Source organism: Fukomys damarensis, unplaced genomic scaffold (genome assembly GCF_012274545.1).
Source record: "Fukomys damarensis isolate Sample0158 unplaced genomic scaffold, DMR_v1.0_HiC HiC_scaffold_14, whole genome shotgun sequence".
Lineage (NCBI taxonomy): Eukaryota > Metazoa > Chordata > Mammalia > Rodentia > Bathyergidae > Fukomys > Fukomys damarensis.
In genome coordinates this window covers 30617402-30641084 of record NW_022900926.1, presented here as the reverse complement: position 1 = coordinate 30641084, position 23683 = coordinate 30617402, and the positions used below count along the sequence as shown (strand labels likewise).

The window sequence follows — 23683 nt, the reverse complement described above, 5'->3', positions numbered from 1 at the left end:
ACCATGGAGCTATCTAGCTGGTGCTGTGCTCTACTCTCTGAGGCAAGCTAAGAATGACCCCAAAGGTGATTCAGAAGTCTGGAAGGTTACTTTGTGGGTTTCAAAAGTGGGGGCAAGCAGGGCATAGATAGCATTGTTTTTAACAGGCTAGATCACTGTCACCAAAGCTATGAGGGAAGGACAGCCAGGAGCTGTGGTACCAGACACCTGCCTAACACATTGATCCCCCCCACACACACTGGTGAAGGGGCGAGGCGTTCACTATAGTGTGTCCAAATCTGGGCTCTCTCCTCAGTGGGTCTGGAGCACCATTATAAATTGACAGCATATACATAAGTTCCTTGGTTTTATAGGTTCACAGAGAGGAATTTTATCTGAACATGAATTGTACTTCGAATCTCACTTGTGTCTAATTTTGAAAATAGATGGACTTGGGCTGGGGATTTAGCTCAGCAGTTCAGTGGCCAATCCCTAGTACGAAAAAAAAAAAAAGAAAGAAAATAGATGGACTGTTGTCTTTAAATTTCATATTTTAGAATTGATGCTCAAACTTTTGGGGATATTGGGATGGAATGAATGTATTTTTCATGTCATAAAAACATGAATTTTGGAACCAACAACAGAATGTTATGGATGGCATGTTGTGTCCACACCAAATACATGTGTTGAAATGTAATACTCAGTGTCATAATATTTGAGGTGAAGCCTATGAGATAATGAAGTCACAAGGAGGGAACTCTCGTGGATAAGTTTAGTGCCCTTATAAAGGGATGTTGATCTCAAACATCCAGCCTCTAAAACAATTAGAAGTAAATTTACATTTCTGATTAAGCCATCTAGTTGATGGTATTTTGTTAAAGTGGCCCAAGCTAAGATGCAACCACATTTTATTCTTTTCAGGAATAAAATTATACTGAACAGCACTTAAAGTAAGCAATATATCTGTATGAGCCAATTTGAGATTTCAAAAATGATGCTGAATGAAAAAAGTAATGACAATTATTAGATATAGTATCATTAACGTAATTTTCATGAGTGTACAAAATAATGCCTAGTTATTGGGATAATACATTTAGGAAAGTTGTAAGAGCATGAAATGGATCCATGACAGGGTGTTTTGGGAAGGTAAGGAAGGAAATGTTATCGGAGAAGGGTTTCCAATTTTATCTGATCATTTCTTTATAAAGATCTGAAGCAAAACCAAAAATTAATATTTATTTACTTGGAGCACAGGGCATAGGAGTATTTGCTTTGTTATGTTTTGTACATATCTTTTATTTTTTTTCTTCTTCAGACACACACGCATACACACACACACACAAATACAACACAGGAGTCCTTATTCATGCCCTGAACATTTACAGAAAGATCCAATAGCTTTTTTGAGCATTGAATATCTTAACTTTTTCACTATTAAACGCTCAACTTCAAATAGGGAACTGAAAATATTGGAGGTAATTCTCATCTTTGATATCTATTTATTCAGGCTGTCTCTAGAGACATTGTTGCTTGAAATCATTGTAGAGAGAAATGAACATTCATTAGATTTGCAAGATCTTGTATGTCTTCTGGCTGGTAGGAAAAAGATCAAAAGCAAAGGCTTTCTTTGTGCTTTTTTGAAGTAACTGTGTGTGTTGTGCCATAAACATCTTCCTTGTGGAAAAAATAATCCTACTCACTGATTCTTTTGTGTAGATTTTCATACTATTCGGGGCAGATTGCTTCTATTTTCCTGCCTGATTTATACATCCCTGAATACCATCAGCTCAACATCTCATCTGTGTTCAAGTCTAAACTTCTCCTGGGCCTCTTGGCATATGGCTATGTTGTAAAACAGTGTCCTATCATTTTCCTACATAGCTGCATCATCCAAAGAATTAGACACAGAAACTGGGAAGCGATACTCTTTAAGAGTACAGTTTAGAAACTGTTGAGCCAGCTCCTCTATAAGTCACAGTCTGCACTGAGAACTCAGCCTGCCCTCTGGCCGTGGGTGGTCAGTCCTGGAGCCTTGATGTGTATCTATTTCCTGTGTGCAACTGTAAAGAGTGGTGTAAACAGGGAATTGGCTGAGGTTTATCAGTTACTACAGAACTGAAAATCTAAAGACTGTCGTTTCTCTTTTCTAGAGTTCAAATTCAGTTTTAAGCAAAACCAATTTTCTTAACGTCATCAATAAAACTAGAAAAAGGTTATGCAAATGAGATAGAATGGTGGCCTGACACTCTCACTTTTGCATATGTGGAAGAAATTCTTTTTTTTTTTCCTCTTCTCTAACTTGCTGCAGAGAAAAATGGTATAGAAACCCTTTAATTTGACAGCACAGGCATAGGAAACTGTTTCCTCCTTTTCAAAGAAGTATGTACGTGTAGGTAAGATTTTAGATGTTCTCAGCAGTGCAGGCCTGAAAAGGGCCCAGGATCCAGGGTAGACCTTCCAGGCAGAGTGTGAAGCTGGCATCCCACAATGCTCCTCTCACACCAGCCATCTCTAAAATCAGTTCGCTTAGTCCTTAAATAACGATAGTGAGGTGCTGGGAATGCTGTAATGGAACTAACTGTCCTAGCATAATCACTCTCCACCTAAAACTCAAGCAAAATAACAATAAGGAAAATCTACAAATTAGTATAGAGATCAGAGAAGGTCATTCCTCCATCATGAATTATTTGTATTTTCCAAGGAATGAGAATAAAATTCTGATCCAACTTCTAGCTGTACACAATTTCACTGTTACATCTTTTCCTTTCCTTTGGATCAGATATAATAATAAAATCATCTTACAATTTGAACAATGAGCCAAATAAAACAAGGTAATATTTAGAAAGAGAAATATGATTATGAATCTGGGTCTAAAGACAATGATGTAAGACTAGGATGGGAGAAACATGGCTTATTTAGGGGATATTCAAAATTCTAAGTAATTTACTGAACAGTAAATTAAGTAGTAACCAAGAGTGTGATCAAAACAAAGAAGTTATGGAAAATTGGGATACTTTAATAGAAGGATGCTTACTGAAAGTAATGAGGATAGATATTCTCTGGGTTGGTTAAAAGTTGTGTTCAATTCTGGTTCACAACAATTTAAGAAACATATTCAGAATACTGGAAGGAGAAAAAATTTTTAAATTAACTAATCCTTCACAAGAGCACTACTTCTAGCTAAGGCAAGCATTCATTCTAGAGAAAAATAATCTGAATCATAATTTTCTAATATTTAATGTAATTCTGTGTAAAAAGAATATAAATTTGTTTCATGAGACCCCAAGTGTTAGAAGATGGATTGATGAGTACAAGTCATTGAGGGACTCTAGATCCTAACTATGAAAATTCTGACTGATATTCAGATAAGATCTACAATTTGTTGTGAGGTGAGTTCCAAGCCAAACATTCTTGGACTTTCAAAACAAGTCTGACTAACTGTTTGAAAGAGGTTGACTTTCAGGGATGTGCATGAATAATTAGACTGAAAAAAATTTCTCTTAGTTGTGAGGTCTTTGTCCTTGTAATGAATTGCCCAAGCTGACTGCTCTCTTCAAAATAGAACTGAGGTAGATAAAGAATCACTGTTCTATCAATTTCCACAATCTCCTAGGTCATATTGTTGATCCTTGAGCCCTGAACACTATTATTCTTTCCATTTTTGTTTAGATGTTGTAGTTCAGTGTGACTATAAAATTCTTATAAAGAAGGAATGTGTGTGTTTTCCTAGAATCTCATGGCATTGTCTGACTATAGCAGATGTACACTAAATACTGATTATTGATGATAATGAATGTGGAAGTTTTACATGCAGTTCTTACAGGCCTAAAGCACCTGTTGAAACTGAATAGTGCTCTGCATCTCTTTCCAAAATATCTCTCATACAGATGAATTCATATCTATGTTGCTTCAAGGTAAGTACTCATATTTTACCTTAAAAATCCATATAAAATTGAGTATTTTGATACATATCATGTATAAATATAAGAATGATGTTTATTTTTTAATTTCCTAACTCTGGAAGACAAAAAATCCTCCTACATTCATCCTTTCTTTCCTCCCTTCTTTCCTTCCTTCCTTCCTTCCTGTTTTCCTTCCTTCTTTCCCTCCCTCCCTCCTTTTTTCCTCCTTTTTATTGTGGTACTGATGATTGAACCTAAGGCCTTCAGACTGAGTTACGTCCCTTGCCCCCACCCCACTCCTTTTTTGCTTTTCATTTTTAGACAGGGTGTTGCTAAAGTGCTAAATTGTCCAAGCTGGTCTTGAACTTTCAATCTTTATGCCTCTGCCTTCTAGAGAGTGTTTATATCTGTCTTAATGGTGCAAGATGCTGTAGTAGTTTTCAAGTTCAGAAAATTAAAATGCATGGAGAAATACTGACTCTGCACACTGAAATTAAGTTTTCATCTCATTGTAACATCAAAATATTCTCAGAAGTCATACTCATGACTACACAAATGACAGCGGCTTTAGTCCCCTTCCCAAAGCTGCGCTACAGGACAGTGCATAAACAAGCCCTACAGTCATGCTGCCTGTGTCCTCACCTTGCTTTTGTCATCAGCTGGATGACTTCTGGTTAGTAAATAACCTCTTTGTGTCCCAGGTCCCCCACTGCCAGATAATAATTGATAATAACACAGCACATCAGTACATTTGCACTGCTGTAAGAGTTAAGGGAACTGAACAAATAAATAAAACACTTGGACCAAATCTTTGCACCTCCAATAAGTACTCAATACGACAGCTCTCATGAGGTAGTGCAGTAAGTCCATGACTGATGAACTAGTTCGATTTCAGGTGAACATGCATAAACCAGATGCATCTGTAAGTCTGACAAAGTGAATCTTATACACCGCTGACACACATACAATGTATATTGCTCTTCACTTTCCAGCAGCGCCCCCCCATCACCACTGCTTTTCCTCTTGCTTGCGGGCATGCTGGGCTCTGACTGAGCACTGTGCTACTGTACACTGTCACACTGTAGAGCAAGCACACAGCAGCACCACTGTGACCATGTCCAGGAGACACACGAGCTACTTCCACAGTTTGTTCACATCGATCAATGTTCTTAATGCGAGGTCCAGTCACATCTGTGAACGTGTGAAACTCAAATGTTCACGTCAAGAACTTACTGTATTAAGAGGAGTTCTTTATAATGTTCAAAAAAGTTGAAGTGGCACAATGTTTTCAGGGTGCAGATGTTGAAGATTTCCATCAGTATCTTCTTGCAGTGAGATCATTTCACTTCCCATATAGTAAGTTGTAAAGTTTTTGTGTCTATTGGTTAGAATTTTCTTATCTCAGAGATCTACACAAAGGCTCACTCAGTGAAGAAAGAAGACTAATTTGGGCTTCCTTTTTATTATTTCACTACTAACACTGTAATTTTTATCAGATGTAAGTGAACTGAGTCTCCAGTGACTCATAGTACCCACAATCAACTTGTTATACAACAATCAAACTTCATTATAATTGCAACCATTCTGTCATGTTTAAGTGAAAGCATTCAGTTCTACCACGTTGTTGTTGATTCAGTGTTGAGCCCCAAAAAGGTATTTGCTAAATAAGCCAAATTTGTGAGGCCCTCTTGAGCACTGAGGTAGACAAGTAAGCAATTCACTATATTCAGATATTTAGTCATAGTTGTGATGTAAAGTAAGGCAAAGCATCTCTTCTCAATTTAAATTTTTTGATCACTAGCTTGCTTCAGCTAAGCCAGCATAATATATTTGTAACTGAGCAAGCTTTCAATGTCACTTCCTATTTCATGACTTCCTTATCTAACAAGTTGTATCCAAACTGGCTTTTGCTTCTGGGATGGGAAGGGGAGATATTTTTAAGTGCTTTAAAAAAAAAAGCATCATATTTGTAATTACACGAACACTATCAAGAAGTAAATCTCTGTGTACTGAACGAATAATAATAATGATCCATACTTGGGTTAACTGTACCTGGCTTTATCATTATCAGTTGATAATATCCTTTTCCTGGTTAATATGTCACATTGCTAAATGTCACACAGAGACTTTTTGTGGGCCAGCAGTTCTCTGTGTCCTTGATATTTACACATCTGTAGTTGTGTGTAAATATATACAAATGCTAAAATATAATGATTCCTGTGCTTTCCTATATCGTTGTTATAAAATCAGATTAGCACTATTACCTTCCTTCTGCTGGCTCAGGAATAAAATCTCCTGGACACATCTTAATGCATTATTTGACAGGACTATTTGATCAGAGCACCTTATGTAGATCAGCTGCTAATTTTTGTCCCTAGGAGATTTAGCCATTCTTACTCAACATAACATCCCAACTACTGCTTGAGGTTCTGTGCTTCTATCAATTTTCTATTTGTTACTTTTGAGTAAGCTTTTAGAGTGTAGTGTTTTGCAGCAAGAGATATCTGGATGTGAATCACTGAGGTCTGCCTTGTACTGGCTATGTGGCACTAAGTTACATAAACTATGCTTTAGTTTGCAACGTTCCTAAATGATACTTAATTTACTCAGTAGTTACAAGGAATAGAAAAGAATATATACATCAATGCTATTACTACTAAGCATGGCATGGCACCAAGCAGAAAGCACTCAATTTACAGTCATAATCATACATTTCCCTATTGTTTCTGAATAAACATCTGTCCTCATGTTTCACCAACAATACTTGATGACTTTTCTTTGTAATCCCACAATGGGTTTTTAAATACATCGCAAGTATAACAGATTGATTTGGCATTGCAAGGTTCTCATATACAGGGTTAAATTTGGGCATTTGCCCTCAAAGTGTAGTTCATAGGTTAGCAGCATCAGATCATCTGGTGGGTGATTAGACCAAAGGACCTAAGCCCTGAGATTTCCTAGATTTAAATCTGAATTTTAGAAATATGAATATGGAGTTACAAGCGGTTAGGGTTTGCAGTGAGCTCAGGAACCGTGGTTCAGGCTACACTGAGTTGCAGACTTGAGGTTCTGGCTCACTGGGCACTGCAACTGGTACAGAGGAGGCAGAAGAGTATGGTGTATTTTTGGGAAGCCAAACGCATGAGGAAAGATCCCAAAGGGCCCGGTGAAGTGCGGTAGTTCCCCCTTATCCACCCATCGTTTACTTTCCTGTGATTTCAGTTACCCATAGTCAACAGAGGTCCAAAACTAATAAATGGAAAATTCCAGAAATAAACAGTTCTTAAGTTTTAAATTGCATGCCGTTCTCGTACCACCCTACCGCACTTGTCCCTCTCCCCAGCACGTCCATGTTATATGCACTATTTCCTGTCTCAATCATCTTATCAGTTGTGGAGGTAGGGCACTGCTTGTTTTCACATAATCCTTGTATTACTTCTCAGTAGCCACAAAGCACTTCATTAATGCAATGTAAATGTAAAAAGGTCTGGTAACAAGCATGGTTTTGAGTATCCACTGGATATCTTCAAGGCATTCTCTGTGGGTAAGGGTCAACTACTGTTTTCTTTCCATGTTCATCTTCTTTGTTGTTTCAGTTACTTTCCTAGTCTCTGGGACACAATACCTGACTCACAACTGGAAGGGGGCCAGGTTTATTTGCTTATGATTTGTAAGTTTCAGCCGGTAGACTTCAGGGCAAGATAGCACGGCAACAAGGGGCATAGTGGAGGAGAGCTGCTTAAGGCCTGGTGATCACGGACAGGAAGCAAAGAAAAAAAGGAGAAGTTGGGGAAGGAGATAATCCCTTCAGGCCACACTCCCAGAGGTGCACCTTCTAATAGGAAGTCAGGTGTAAGTCCCCATAATCCAATCACCTTCCAATATTCCCACCTTTGAGCACATGAGGCTTTGGGGACATCTGGATAAACCATAAAACTTGTCATCAACTTTTGGTCTTTCTTCCCATTTGGCCAGAAATAGGTACTTTCCTCTTAGTATCTACAGAGGATTGTAGACCAGAGAGTCTTCTTTTGTGGTTTCCCCAGAACCTGATGTAACTGATTCCTCCAAGAACTCCTGCCAGACACCTCCAGCCTTGGGAAGGCACCCAGCACTTCTCTACCTTGCCTGTTGTTCCCTGTTCACCTACAGCTTTGACATTTGTGAAATTTCCCTGCAAGACTGAGTTCCTTGAGGGCAGAGGCTGGGTCAAGCATCTTGGTACTGCTGGTGCACATGAAAAGAGTCATGCGTCAGTTAAACTCCATGAGACATGGAGAGAAAAGAGATTTAATTTAAGGAGAGAATGTCTCTCATAGAGTTTATCTGACTTTTAAAACATTGCTTTTTCTGCATCTTCTAATGTCTGCATACTATGCAATGTATTGTAAGCTAATATTTAATTTTACACATAAATTTTAACTTCAGTTATTTCAGTGATAAAGTTATCAAAATGGTATGTGGTGAAAGCACCACGAATAAGCTCAAAGGCCACTGAGCTCAATCTGGGTCTGTTAAATGAGTGAAACAAGAGCAAGAGAAACTAATTTATAGCCAAGGTGGTCGGTCAGGCTCTCTAACAAAGGCCTGATTTGTACATTAAAATGAAGGGGAAGGTCACTCAGTTACTTGGAAGTTTGGGAGAGCCTGGGAAACTATTACAGATTAAGCAATGCTTTTAAAAATCTGATCCCCCCACAACACTTGTTCAGGCTTTGCTTTATTTTAGAATGGCAGCCTTAATTTAGGTTGAGTGTTTTGGGAACGAAGACAAAAATACAGTAAGAGCAACTGCTGCCATAAACATGGCACAGTGACAAGAAACCTCGTCACGGTCCTATTACTATCACTGTGCCATTTTTTGAAAAAGTCGGTGTGTTTAATATGAGTTGTAAAGTATTTACTTGGGATAGGACGGAAAGCACTTTCATCTATGTGACGCGTTCACTTTGAGATTCACCAAACTCCTTTTCAGAGCAGCCATGCTCCTTCTTTCAATCTATATAAAGAAGATGAACATGGTTAAAATAAAAAAGGGAGAAAAAGACAAAATGTGAAAGGGAGAAAAATTCAGTAGATGAACAAAACACAAAATTCAAAAGAACATGTGCCAGAGACTATTTCCCTTAATAGCAATTATTCACATAATTATTAATAGTTATGTAAAGAGGAAAAGTTGCTATGGAAATTCAATAAAAATGGTAAGTGGGAGCAGCGAGACTGAGGCTGCGTGGAAGCATCAGCAGGAGGAGCTGACATACACTAAACACATCCTATTCGGTTTCAGTTGAACGAGCACCCTATTCAGGTTTTTTCCTACTATTGAATCAGTACGTTACTTGTGATTCTTTCTTGTATTTCCTAGTACCTCCTCTACCGAAGAAAGCTTTGCATTGACATCATTTCAGATTATTCATCCCATGAGGGAGTATATTACATTTTGTATATTTTATTTTACACTACTAACCATCTAAAGTAAGAGCCTGAAAAGACACAAATAATAAGTAAACTTCCTCAAAACCTCATGTTTCACTCGAGGTAAAAATGACTGGAGAGGATTTATGGTCATCTTTTCTTACGGTGCGTATCTATTCAACCAAAATAATGTTTTCCCATCATTGTGGCTTTAGTATAATATATTTTCAGCAAAATGGTCCTAGTCGGTTAAAAAGTTCACACCCAACCAATCAGACATGGAGCAATTATTTCTCAAATACAATGAAAAGTAGTGATAAAATGAAAAGAATTCATGCAAAATACAAGCCCAACTTAGTTTTTACTATTAGATTAGACAGAGAATGAAAAATTATAATGAAACAAGAGTCTCTAAATGATTACTCTCACTTTCATCACTTGTTATTAGTTGCAGACCCATAAGAAACATCTTGCAAAGGAGCACAGGTCCACAGATCACACACTGGGTAAGTCACATTCTCCCTTATCCCTTAAATGCCAAAATGAGCAATGTTAGGGAGAATGTATTCCCACAGTCTTCTGACTCTTTGGGCAAGTTACCTCAGCACTTTCAGCCTTAGGTCATGCAATTAACATTAAGGTAACCACCTTACCTAATTCATCAGGTTGAGAAGGAATGACAAAAAGATCCTCATAATTAGCATATTATCAGGCACATGATGAACTTTCAATTTAAGTTAATAACCCTTATTTTTAAGCATTTATAATTTCTCTACAAGGGTTCTGAGGACAAGGAACCTATTAAATTATTACTTGCATTCTCAGCATCTGGAGCAGTGTTCAGCAGGCTACATAGTGTCAATGATCTGTCATGTAGAAACAGAAATATTACTAAAAAGTATAAAATATAAGCACTTCACATGCCGTTGGAAAATATCATTGCTCCAGTCTATTCCACATAATTTTTAAGACATTAAAACATTAAACTCATACGTTGCAGTTATCATAGATCTCAGCAAAACGCACTCGTGAAACAAGAGCTTATAATAACGCGTTACAGAGCAGGGTAGAAATGGATTGTATAATTAAATAGAAGTGAGATGAAGATAATTCTTTTGTTATTCATGAGCTTGCAATACATTCTCATGAAACCCTCAGAAGAAAGCTATGAGATATATCTATGTATCCACTTTATAAATATACAAACACACCAGAAAAATTATTCAGTCATGAAATATTAAGCTAATTTCCAGTTTAGGTTTAAATCTAAAGTTGCCTACCTCCAGAGTCTATGATGACTCTCTCTGTGACTAATTCCTAAGCAATATAATCTAGCATAGATTTGTAGGGCAAACTCCTTAGAGGAGCTAAGAAATGATCATAATGGGAAATAAGAGCCCTCATGCAAATTTCTCCGCTAAGCAATGAGCATATTCTTGATGCCATTAAGAAGCTGGCTGGCTGAGTTCCATCCATGATGAATGATTTTGTCAATCTCTCTTGATGGTCTAGGCTTCTGGGTCTTTACATAGAAAGTTGGAACTACCAGAATTGTTTTATTCATTAAGGAAGCCGATAAGGCCCAGCACTTATTAAAGCACTTAATGTGGTTTATTCTAAAAGTAAGCTTGCAAGTACTTGGTTTCCATCTCATGTGAGCTATGAAAATATTTGAGGCAAGATTCAACATACGTAGATTTTGCTTGTAAATAAAGATTTAAAATTTTAGAAAAATCAGTGAACATGCTCGAAGTATGTTCATACTATGCGTAGTTTGTCAAAAGACAGGTTTTTTTTTTTTAAATTAATGGTCCATCAACTTTTGTTAACTTTGTTTGCAGTGAAACTCCACTGCTTGTTTTGCAATACAGAGCATCATCTTCACTGAAAATTTGTTTCCTTAGGAGGCTTCTAAATATTTTGGAAAACAGAGACAGACAGCATTATTCACTAAAAATGAAAAAAAAAAAACTTTCTCCTGTACAACTATTCTCTTCTCCTCCATCCTTTCAACCTCTTATCAGACCCAGCCCAAGAGCTGCAGTTACTGTCTTGTCCTCCAAATTGGCTTGTTCCACTTGAACTTTCTATTAGCACATGCTACTTTCCCACACTCAGATTGAAAGACCAAAAGCATGCCTTTGACAGCTGAAGATACCCTGAGGAATCTTCAGTGTGTTTAGCAGTCAGGATGCCAGCCAGTAGTGGTTGAGAGTCAGACTTAGTTCAACAATGGGTGAAAAACAAGTAGAGACGTATGTCAGGCAACTCCACAGGATGTTACAGCATGCTGGGGCTAGGTAATAGTAACAGGTAATGCTACTCATATAGGCACAGGGAGAAATGACAGCTGACAGAAGCTAGGGACAGAAAGGTCTGGGTGACATGAGGCTTTCCAGCCAAAGCGGTGATCTTAGTTAGCTGTGTCAGGAGCCACAGTCAGCCTAGGTGACTGTGCAGGGAATAATGTCCATCCATTCCCTGTTCTCTCCCTCTGATCACCTGCCGGTGCCCATCATTACCTAAACCCACTGTCATAAACCTTTCAGACCAGTCTCCTGGGACCAGTCTTCTAGAGGGACAAACAGCTAGCACTGAGCCATAAGGTCTGCTCTTTTGGTCCATTTTCCTACGTATCTTGTATGTCCATGAGCCCAGTGACTAATAATAAACTGTACTGAGAAGGCTCTATTTTCCTTACTGTATGCTGCCAAGTGTGATGTTCAGCCCTAAAATAAGAGGGAAATGAAATTCGGACCTACCATAAGAGATGTGTTAGGATTTTGACATATTTTATAGGATCATTAAGATGAGTATTTTGGGTCACTTTTGAAATTAAAAACAAACAAACAAAAACCACAAGCAATGTTTAAAAACTTTTTGAGAAGAAAATTAATCCCACCCTATTGTCCCCAAGAAAAGATCTATTTCTACTTGTCAGACAAATTTACACAATTTCTTACATTTCTAAAGCTGTCGCCTGTTGTTATGACACTCATTGTACTTCTAGTTGTTCATTTACAACAAGCAGTACAGTCAAAACTCAGCAGTATTCTGCAGATTCCAAGGCAGTATCTCTGAATTTTAAAAGGCACATGAAATCAATTCAACATGAGTATATTTATCTTAATAATATATCCTTGACATTTTATTTGACTCTATAGTCTATTTTTAATGAGTCATGGAAAATATGTTATTCAGAACACTATTCATTTTCAACAGCTTCTTCACTAGGAAACTCCGTAAAGGCAGACTGGTGGTCAGACACATATGGAAGCCTCCGGTTACCATGCTCGTATGCCTGTGAGTTGAATAATTAGAAAAAAAACAGTGTTTCCTTAATTCTGTAATTGGAAAATAAGAGCCTGCCATCACAATTTCCAGGTATGTACCTAAAAGTTGTAAACACAACACAGTGTACTAGCAATTCCTACTTAGCCGTATTGAGTATTGTCATTAATACTTATTTTCCTCAGTTGGGTTAATGATATTTTTTAAAGGATTTTTGTGCATACAGCAGTCCTTGGTTAGTTTCCAATAGATCGATCAGTTGACTGATTGTTTTCTGTCTATTAAAAAATGGACTTCTGTTGCTTTCCCACCCTGAGTTTTCCATACAGATGAAACTAAAATCCACTCTTTGGAGCTTTTCATTTATTTGCAGTACACTATTAAGAGAGAAAAAGCTTGGCAAGCCAGACCATCAGCTGCTCCCCTGTTAGTGTAATTCAGATGGAACCATGAGCTGCCCTCCCCTGGTTCCAATTAGAAGACAGAATGAAATTGAGCTAATTATTTCTACTGGATGATTTTACAAAATGGCAAGTAAAAAACAATATAAATAAATGAATTCATACATTTTTCCATATTTAAAAGTTTACATAAATTTAATTAGGTAACCTAGCTTTAAGTGAACCAAGAATAATTTAACTTCTCATTATCCAAACTTCTATTCCTGTAATTCACAGTAAACCTGCTTCAGTCCTAACTCTATTTCCAGAGAAAAGGCCCAAAATTTAATGCAGAATGAAATGAGTTTTTCGAAAGTGTTAGAAAAAATGTTCAGCCATTTCAGAAAGAGGTAAAAGTAGTTTAAACTTTAAACTGTGTCCCAAAATATATTTTAAACATATTCCAGACACAAATTTAAAAATTGTAAATATGCAATATGATAAGCAAATATGAGCAAAAAATTTTAATATGAGAAGAGAAAACCTTTCAAGAGAAAACCATGCTCTAATTATACAAAAAAATCCTGTGAGGCAGAAATAAAACAAAAAACCTTGCCACCAGAAGCAAGCAAATTTACAGTGCAGAGGGTTTACAGATAAAGCAAGCTCTTTACAAATGAAAAATATGAAAACCATTATAAAATATAGAAAAATACACATGATTCACTAAAAAGAATACACAATTGTATTTTAACATAAGAAAATAAAGTTCAACCTATACATACAGTAAATACAATTTGTAGTACACAGAGATATCTGTACTAGTTTTCAAGTATCAGAATTGTGGATCAAAAGTTTGACAACAAACATATCCAAAAGAAAAACTGTGGGTAAAGAATCACTTTCACACAATACAGGAGTGAAGACAACAATTTTTATGGGGGTGAAGATTTGGCAATATCCAACAAAAGGCCATGTACAAAATCTGTGAAGATTTATCTAAGTAGGAAACAGCACGTGCATGTGATAATACAGTGCAACATTATTTGTAGTAATGAGACTGGAAATAAGAATGCCCACGAATGTGGGGTGGCTGAGTAAAGTACACTACACTTTGTAGGTCATGTTAACCAAGCCCTTTTTGTTCTCCACAAAGATTTCATGATCGGGAACTGTCCAACGCTGCACTCCTGACAACTAAAGGTAGAATATTCACCAACTATATCCCAGTAACAAAGCCTCCTATGAGAAGATCCTCATTCATAAATTGCATCAGGATTGGGAGGAACTGGAAATAAACTATAAACCATCACTGTGGGTGTTGACTTTTGTACCTAGGTGTATGTGCCATGGGCACCCTGTGGAATTGTTACCAGAGACGTTGGCATTTGTGGGAGCCAGGGTGGTGCCTTTCCCTCCATTCCTGCCGGTTCCCCTGTCTGATGCATCTCATCTCATCCCTGAGAAGTGTCACCCAGGGGAGAACAGCTCTTGCCCTATGGCCTGTCACTAGCTTGGACTGGATGGATGCATGGATTCCTGAAAACGGCCATTGCTGTCCTTGGGGATCCAGTCCTACATGCTTACAAGCCCATTGACAGTCTTTGCAATTCGAATGAAAACTCCCTGGGGGCACTGCACTCCTATAAAATATAGGACTGTGCATCTAGGAAAAATGAGAAGCTCACTATGAGCTGCTAGGGAGTAACTTATATTAAATGAGAAAAGAATGTGAAAGAGAAGAAAAATGAAATGTGTCATTTTGAGTACAAACACAAACTTGCACATACAGACACACAGACACACAGACACACATACTTGCTTATTTCTACTAAAAAATGACACTGATGACAAATCAGAAATGAAAACAGTTTCTTGTAGGGGGCCAGTAGGAATGGAGTAGAAGAACTTGGGACAGCTGTAAGCAGATTTCTCAGAATACAGCTTTTCAAATTGTTCTGATATTTTAACCATGTTTTTCATGTTCCAAAATTAAATTTTAAAAATCTGAAATCAAGCAAATGAGCACAATGTATATTAAATTAATAATATGACTTTATATAAAAGAATCTAATCAACTTGTTTTCAAACATCATACTCTGACTGGACATCCTTGATAGAATATAAGCAAAAAAATCTTAAACTTCACTCAACAGGTTTTTGTTAGCAGTAATATTGCTAATGTCTGTATGAAACCATTATGAATGCACATAAGAACATAAATATGTAAAAAGTATTATTGAGAAGGAATATTTTCAATGTAAGAGAAGTATGCATCTACACTTCTTGACCAAAATTACTTAACTTGAATGTCATCCAATCTCTAGGCCTGATTTTCAGGTTACAGAAATAAGGGAGACAGAAGAACAAGGTAAGTAACACAGAAGAAACAATCAGACAAATACAAACCATGGGGAATTCTGAAATTCCCAGCTCTTCTGGCCTCCTCACAAAACAGACACTGAAGGAAAACTAGAGGACTGTCCTAGATTATAAGGCCCTAGGATTACATTGCCAAACGTAATAGGTGAGTTTGAATAGATACTGTTTGAAACAAATCAAAACTTGCCTGTAAATAATACAAGAGACATCTAGGGAAACTTCATATGCTCTGGGTCTTAGTTGATGTTATGGAATTATCATTAATTTGACTGGATGTGAGAGTAGTATGTGATTAATACCATTATTCTTCGTGACAAATGCTGAAGTCCTGTATATCAGAAGTAAAGTTTCAAGGCATTTGCAGAGCTATGAATAGTATGTCCCTTTGATATATTTTAAAATTTCATAATTGGGACACAAATAAAAAAGAAAATTATTATTAAAAATAAAAACTAAATTGTAGCATTTACAAGTAAAATTATGAGGAGTAGGGAGAATAGGATGATTTTCTGCCAGATCAGGGTCAAATTACATGTATCATTTTGGAAAAAAATACAACAGTTTGATGTGGATAGTTTTGGGATGATCTGTGTATTTCCCATTATTTAGCAAGACCATGTCTTAAAATAACATCAGCCTTATATATCATATACATTGACTATTTCTTTTCAAAGTATACCAGATGGAGCAACATTATGTCCATTTATTAAAGGCCAATCATATCATGATTTAATACATCTTTTAATAATTTAGAAAGTGCAAAAAATATAAACTTTTCTTTCTAATAGTTTGGAGTGATTTTAAGATTTTAGAAACATTTCCTGAGAAAAATAGTATTAATTACAGCATAGTATATTTGTTAAGGACATTAACTTTAGGGCTACATAGCTATGACTTTGACTAAGTTACTTAACATCTGAATGAAGATAATAGCAGCACTTATTTCTTCACGTAAATGTTAGTATTAAATAAGAATTTGTGCATTTGCATTTCCCTGATGACTAATGATGTAGAGAAACTTTCCTGTGTTTTGTTTGCCGTGACTCTCATTTTATGAAGACTTCCTTTAAATATTTGGCCTAGTTATTAAACTAACTTGTCTTCTGTTACACTGACAGAGTATTTTATATATTCTAGAGACAATTCCTTTGGCAAATTACATGTGTTGTACTTTTCTCTAATCTGTGACTTGCTTCTTCATTTTGTTAATGGTTTCTTTAAAAGAGCGAAAGATTTCACTGCGAAGTTGAAGACCTACATCAATTGCTTCATCATCGTTTATGCCTTCTGTAATTCCACAAAATCTTTGCTTACCACAACCTTGTGAATCTTTCTCCTCCACTACTACTGTTTTTTCTCTTCCTCCTTCTTCATTTGTGAGTTCTGTAATTTAAAATTTTACAGTTAAGTCTATGATACATATTCAATATGTAAATGATTTTTGCATCTAGTTATATGAGAGAAATCAAGCTATAGTTTTCCTTTGTTGATTTAGCTTTCATAAAGGGTCGTAATAGTTCCTTCTTTCCTGAAAGATTTTTGTGAAAATTAGTATTATTTTTTCATTAAATATTTGAAAGAATTAAACAGTTCTTTTGGCATTATTTTGAAGGAAGTTTAAAAGTTATGAATCCAATACTTTATAGATACAGGTATATTTAAATTTTTGTACTTATTAATAATTCTTTAAAAGAATTTGCCTATTCTATACAAACAGTCCCTTGTTGACATAAAATTATTGATAGCATTCCTTCTTCTCTTAAATGTTTTTTTGAACCAGGGAGATACTCTTTTTTAATTCCAGATAATTAGCAATATTTTCTCTTCTTTATATTAATTTTATTACTTATTTCTATTGTTTTCCATTTACATGATTTCAGCTACCTTTATTATTTCCTCCCTTCTGTTAATTTTGAATTTAATTTTCTGTTTTAGTCTATTATTCTATAATTATAGCTGAGTTGAACTCTGTCTTCAGTGTTGTAAAATCCCATCATTGTTTTAATAGCATTATAAAAATTATGTGTTCTTTTAACATTCAAAAATGCACAATATACAAATGTATGAAAATACCACAGTGAAGCTCATTAATTTGTAGAACTGATAGGTATTAATAATTATACAAATTATGATATGTTGTGATTTTTCACACAATTAAAATATTTTCTAATTTCTTTTACATGTTTTTCCTTTTGACTCATATTAATCATGTTGTTTGATTAGTGAATATGTGTGACTATTTCCGCTATCTTTTTATTATTTTCAAATTTAATATAATGGGCATCAAAAATTTAATTTATTTACGTTTCCATTAAGTTTATTGGTACATTTTAGGTATTCAGTACAGTTACATTCATCATTGGGATCTCATACATTTACATGATGTGTTTTGGTTCTTATTTTTTTCCCCATTCCTCTGCCCTCCACCTCCTCCACCCTACCCTGTTTACAAATAATTTGTTTCTATTTTTTCCTTTTCTTATATTTTTCTTTTCCCTTCTTTCCTTTCCCCTACTCTTTCCACTTGCCCTACTTCCTTTAGACCTCTTCTTCCTGTTTCACATTATCAATTAAGTGAAATAACTAGGACACACATGTAAATACATAACGGTTTTCTGGTATGAAAAACTAAAAGCATAAATAAGGATCAAAATGTATATAGTTGTTTAAATAAAAATGATTTATAGTTCAGAATATATTCTATCTTGACAGCCCATGGTATTTGAAAAGAATGTATTCTGCTGTGTTTGAATGGTATGTTTTGGAAATTTCAATTACTTGAAATTGGTTGATATTGTTACTCAAATTCCTTTATCCTTTTTGATATTCTATTTGTTCTTCTGATATTTGAATGTTAAAAATCTCCAATTTTTATTGTCATATAAAATTTTATGGTAGTTCTTTTAGTTTTTGTGTTGGCTATCTTGAAGCTATTTATTATTGTTACTTATTATTGGTCCTCTTCCTTCTAGCTGCAAACAGTACTATTTTTTTTTTTTTTTGTACTGGGGATCAAACTCAGGACCTTGCACTGCAGGCAGTGGAACCACTGAACTAAATCCCTGGCCTCAAAAAGTACTATATTTAACTTTTAATCCTTTTCTACATTGACCTTGATTTTGTAGTTCTGCCATATCTATTCATGGCATAGTACTCAGAAAAATATTCAAAATGACTTTAATCAGATTTCTCAAGGTTTTTTTTTTAAATCTAAAAAGATGTCCTCTCTCTCTCATCCCACAAATTTCAGGCTTCATGTCCCAGATAAGATTATATATCTAATTAAATGTTTACCTGAATTCCAATGGTGAGAAAACATTTGTGTCTTATTTACAAATAATGTACCATGAAACTAAAAGTTTTCTTCATTAGTTTTTAGGAGACGTTTTAAAAATATCAATAATTGTCATAGATTGAATTTTTTTCTTTTTTGAGAAAATGCTAAAACAGAATGTGTATACATGCCACAGCCAGATTTATGGGAGACAAACATTTTCTAATTTCCTTTTAACTAATGGATCATTTTCCTACAAGCAAGCCTGCAGAAAGAAAAGCTGGCAGAGCGGAGATTCTGTTTTTATGGAAATAAGGTCGTTAGTACTAATGTTGATGGATACGATTCATTAACTTTTGGTCAGTATTGATGGGGGAAGGAAAGAAGAGACACAAACAAGAACCAGTAAATACCACTCTATGACTTAAATCTTACAACTAAATGCAAGAACTGCCACAATGTGCGTTAAATTTAAACCCAAAAGGCCTATTTTAACAAAGAAAAATCTGAAACAGCAAAATTAAATTTGCTTGGTTTGTCAAGGCTATGAAGTATAAAATACTATTTTCATCTTGAGTAGACAGTGTTAGTTTTGCCATATTAAAAACTGTCATATAGCTGTGCAGATAAAGAGCATTTTTGAAGATCCACACACATATAAAATACACCCAAATATTGAAAATGTCATTGTAAATCTCATTATCACAAAGTATGAATATTGACAATATTGCTGAATGATTTTCAGGTGTGACATGTGACTCAGCTTGTTAAAATGTTGGGCTAAAAACACCTGTGCAAACCTGGCTAGTTCCTTCATTTAGCAAACAGGTGAGAAGGCAACACTGCGGAGAATGGGCCTTATGACATACAAGGTGAGAAGAGTCTGGTTACTCAGTGTTATCAGAGTAGCACAGCTTCTGCCATTCAGGCTGAATGAAGGTTGATCAAAGCAGAATAGAACAAGCCGTGGTGTTTTCTCTGAAGTGCCTGCACTTGAGCCTTGCTCCTGGGAGTTTAGCTATAGATAGAATCTATTACCCTGGGATTCTCAGAGATCCAGGAGCTCACTAAAATCCCTTAACAAATTTCTTCTTTGTTTTATTCTAGAATGGATTCTAACACTGATGCAGAAGTCATAAAAATTAACTATGGGGGTCAGTGACAACCAGAGCACAGTCTGGGCTGTTGTAAGGTGGTCATAGGATGGCAGTTCGATTGTAGAGGTGAGAAAATGCAGCTGGTTAGCTTGAACAACTTTCAAGAAGAACGATAGAGAATAACTTCAAAGACCATATGGTCAAATGGGAAACTTTTATTTTTGAAGAGGGAAGTGACTGAAGGTTCCTAAGAAGGCTGGAAGTGAATCCAAAGAAAGGAGGGAAAGACTGCATTAACTTTGAGGATCTGTGGCCTCCTTGTATGTAACAGAAGGTTATGTAAACACTGTCTGAAGGTTTCACTGACTTCAGAGTGGGGAGAAATATACAAATATTTGCTGTGGAAGGGCACCTGCTGTGAGACCAAGGAACTGACAGATGTGATGGGAAATACAGTACCTAAGGGGGAAAAGGGGCCATTTTACCTATTAACATACTTGTAAAGAGAAAAAGACAACTGTTAGTATGTTATGTATAATTGAATGCATGTGTATGGTGTTTCTTCATTTATGTTAGTGAGCAAAATAATCATGTTGCAGAAATTTAGATAACAGAAAAGAAGGAAAATCAACATAAGGCCCCATATTTTCACAATGTTTTTAAAAAACTATTTTTAAAGTTATTCTTTGGCTTTTTTGTAAACTTACTTTTACATGGTTATAATAAGGTATAAATGCACATAGCATAAGGTCTATTGTTTGTTTCATTTATCATAATCATGTTTCTTTCTGAAGCAATATCCACAGTAACAATTTTATTAATACAATGTGTAATTGTCATAGCCTCTTCACTACTATCAGCCATGGCTCAGCCAACGTTCAATTACGGAGTAAAGGACCTCAGTAATCATCAGGTGCCACACCCTCTTCATAACACAGAGAGGCCAAGACACAAAGCAGTTAAATTAATTCCATCAGAATCCTGCTGCAAAGCAGCAGAGCTAACACCAGGCCCCTGTGATCTAACATGGACAGAGGGAATGCTGGCAGACTGAATTTCATGTCCAATACTCTAGTTCAGTGCTTTTCAAAGTTACTGTCTGGGAAATACTTAAAGGGACTTACACAGAATAAGAGAAATAGTGCATTGCTTCATGCATTACTTATATGTATACCTATGGTTTATATGCTGCTGGCGATCAGTAACTGTTTACATACCAGCAGTAGTCCAAGGTTGATTCTTTTGAGCACTACAGCTCTAACTGAAAGAAAAAAATCACAAAATACCTTGTTCTCTCTGTATCTATCTATGAATGGCATGTGGAAACATTCTTAAGTGCCCAAGAGATTGAGATTTCAAAAAATAAAGCACACATCTCCGACTATGAGCCCGATGTGCCTACCCTTCAGGTTTAATTGAGTTTATTTAGAGGGACTCTTGGAGGAAAATGGAGACAAGAAGGTTACCTGTCCTTTCACTCTCAACTCTTTTATTGTTGGATAATTCAGCACAGTTCCTGGGATACGTACTTTTCTTTGTATGTCTGAGAGAAATGGACTCTTGCAGGATAATTATATCCCTATTTACTCATAAGCTTCAGCTATTCTTCTACGACTAAAATAATTGTTTCAAGAATTATCTTGTGAATTTAATCACCAAATAAGCCGTGATAATCTTATTCCATTTTTTTCTAAATATGACAAAATTACAATAAAGAGAGAAGAAAATACAGGATGACATGAGGCCATGATTCATCATATTCACTATGATTTTGAGAACTAATGACAAGTTTGGATACGATGCTTTAAAAAATACTTTCTACAACTCGTAAGATGACTGAAAATTAATTCTAAGCATGAAAGAAATTACTGTTGTATCACTAGGGTAAAAGAGAATAGCATTGGTCACTGATTTCATTTCACACTTACAAGCCTGCAGATCAATTATGCTGAAGAGAAATTACGTAGCCAGTTTTTATAGATCTCTGGAGGAAGAAGTAAAGCTACAATCATTGCGATAAATAACATTTATGGATATCCTGAAGGAAACCCTAGTCCCTTCCAGAGCAGGTTATTATCTTTTGGCTCTGAATGCAATTGTATTAAAAAGAAACATGGAATCTAGTTACTAAATTGTATCCTGTGAAGAAAACTGTGATAACAGAAGAGAGATGGTCCTTTTACATAGAAAAAACAGATTCAAAATACAAAACCAGCCTAGCTCCACTAAATGTATGGGTTGGCAAGCTGACTCAACATCACTAAATTATTCCATAATGGAAACATTTTTCAAGTTATAGCAGAAAGAATCTAGTTACTTATTTCACCCCTTGTTCTGAGTGAATGTTCATCCAACAACTTTCCTGATATGACTCCGGATTTACATAATTATTCATACAGGGAAAATACTAGCAGTCATATTTTTTAACATGTATTAGTAAACTGGCAGTGGGGTTGTCACAGTTTTTGGTCTCGTAATCTGGTAGTATAAATCAGTTCATTACCCCACCATTTAATATTTGGAGTAAATACATTTTCCCCATTGTTAAAAAAAGTTGTGTGTGTGTGTGTGTGTTTGTGTTATAAAAGCCAAAAGTGTTTACTGAAAAAAATTAGAAAACACTGAGATACTCATCCACAATGATGAAAAACCTTCAATAATGTAGGTATAACACCTGATATTTGTCTGTCTGTCTCTCCTACAGGGCATTATAAACACAAACACACATACCAATCAGCTGCTAATACATGCTACCTTCCAAAAGAAAAGAAAGATGACTCAGGTAGAGCGCAGCACCATAGAGAACCATTTTCAAGTCTTTAGACTCAATCAAGTACTTCCTATGTTCATCCAGTGGCAGAATTTCTATGGACCAATAACTTCCTGAGCTTTCCACTGCTCCCTCACTTCAAAAAGAAATATGCAGTGTCTGTTCAATACGTGGGAGGCAACTAACATTATCTCTTTAGTCTAAAGATGGAGCTAGATGGTACACAACAAGAAATGGACGAAGGAGACGACAACAAAGTGAAAAGCTTCTACACAGAAAAGAAACGATCAACAGAGTTAAGCGACAATCTGGAGTGCAAGAAAATACTTACAAACTATGCATCTGACAAGTGGTTAACATGTAAAATATGTAAGAAATCCCCCAAACTCAATAGCAAAACAACCTAATTAAAAATGGGCAAACAGAATTAAATGTACATTTCTCAAAAGAATATACGCAGCAGGCATCTGAAATAATGCTCAACACCACTAATCAATCAGAGAAACTGAAAAACTACAATGAGAAATCACCTCACCCCAGTGATATAGGATAATATAAAAAAGACTAAGGATAAGGATAAGGAGAAAAGTGAACTCTCACACAACATCTGTAGCAAAATAAATTAGTAGAGTCATTATGAAAAACCAGTATGGAAGTTCCTCAAAAATTGAAAATAGAACCTCCTTACCACTCAGGAAACCTACTGCTGTATATCTGAAGGCTATCAAATCAGTATGTCAGAGATGACTGTACTCCTCTGTTCACTGACGCACTACTCATAATAGCAAAGAAATGGAAACAACCTACATGGCCATCAACTGATAGATAAATAAAATGTGCTACATATGCACAAAGGAATTGTGTATTCACAGTCCCATCACAGCAACATGGGAGAAGCTAGAGATCATTATATTATATGAAATAATTCAGGCATGGAATGATAAGTACTGCACTGTCTCACTCATATATGAAATCTAAAAAAAAAGTTGATCTCGTAGTAGAGAGTAGAATAGTGTTTACCAGGCTAGAGTGTAGTAGGGAGGAAGGGTTGGAGAAACATTGATCAGTGTGTTCAAAGTTAGTTAAATAGTAGCAAGAAGTTGTCATGTGTATTGTACAATGCACAACAAAATAACTGCAGATAATAATAATGTGTTGTATATCTCAACAACCTACAAGAAAGGAGTTTAAAT

The 23683-nt window shown here is 35.8% G+C and overlaps 1 protein-coding gene across 6 annotated transcripts in view; it reads right to left on the bottom strand.

Moving 5' to 3' along the window:
• Rgs17 (regulator of G protein signaling 17) overlaps positions 1 to 23683 on the bottom strand; it is a 108182-nt gene that overhangs the window by 44220 nt on the left and 40279 nt on the right. For 2 of the 6 annotated variants that reach the window (XM_033763308.1, XM_033763309.1), the window contains exon 1: positions 16664 to 16732. The exons of 3 other annotated variants lie outside the window; for them this stretch is intronic. The gene's annotated coding sequence lies outside the window, so the exon portion shown is untranslated. Of the gene's footprint in view, positions 1 to 8785; positions 8881 to 16663; positions 16733 to 23683 lie in introns of those variants that run through there. One more of the 6 variants, XM_010628870.2, reaches the window with a different exon arrangement.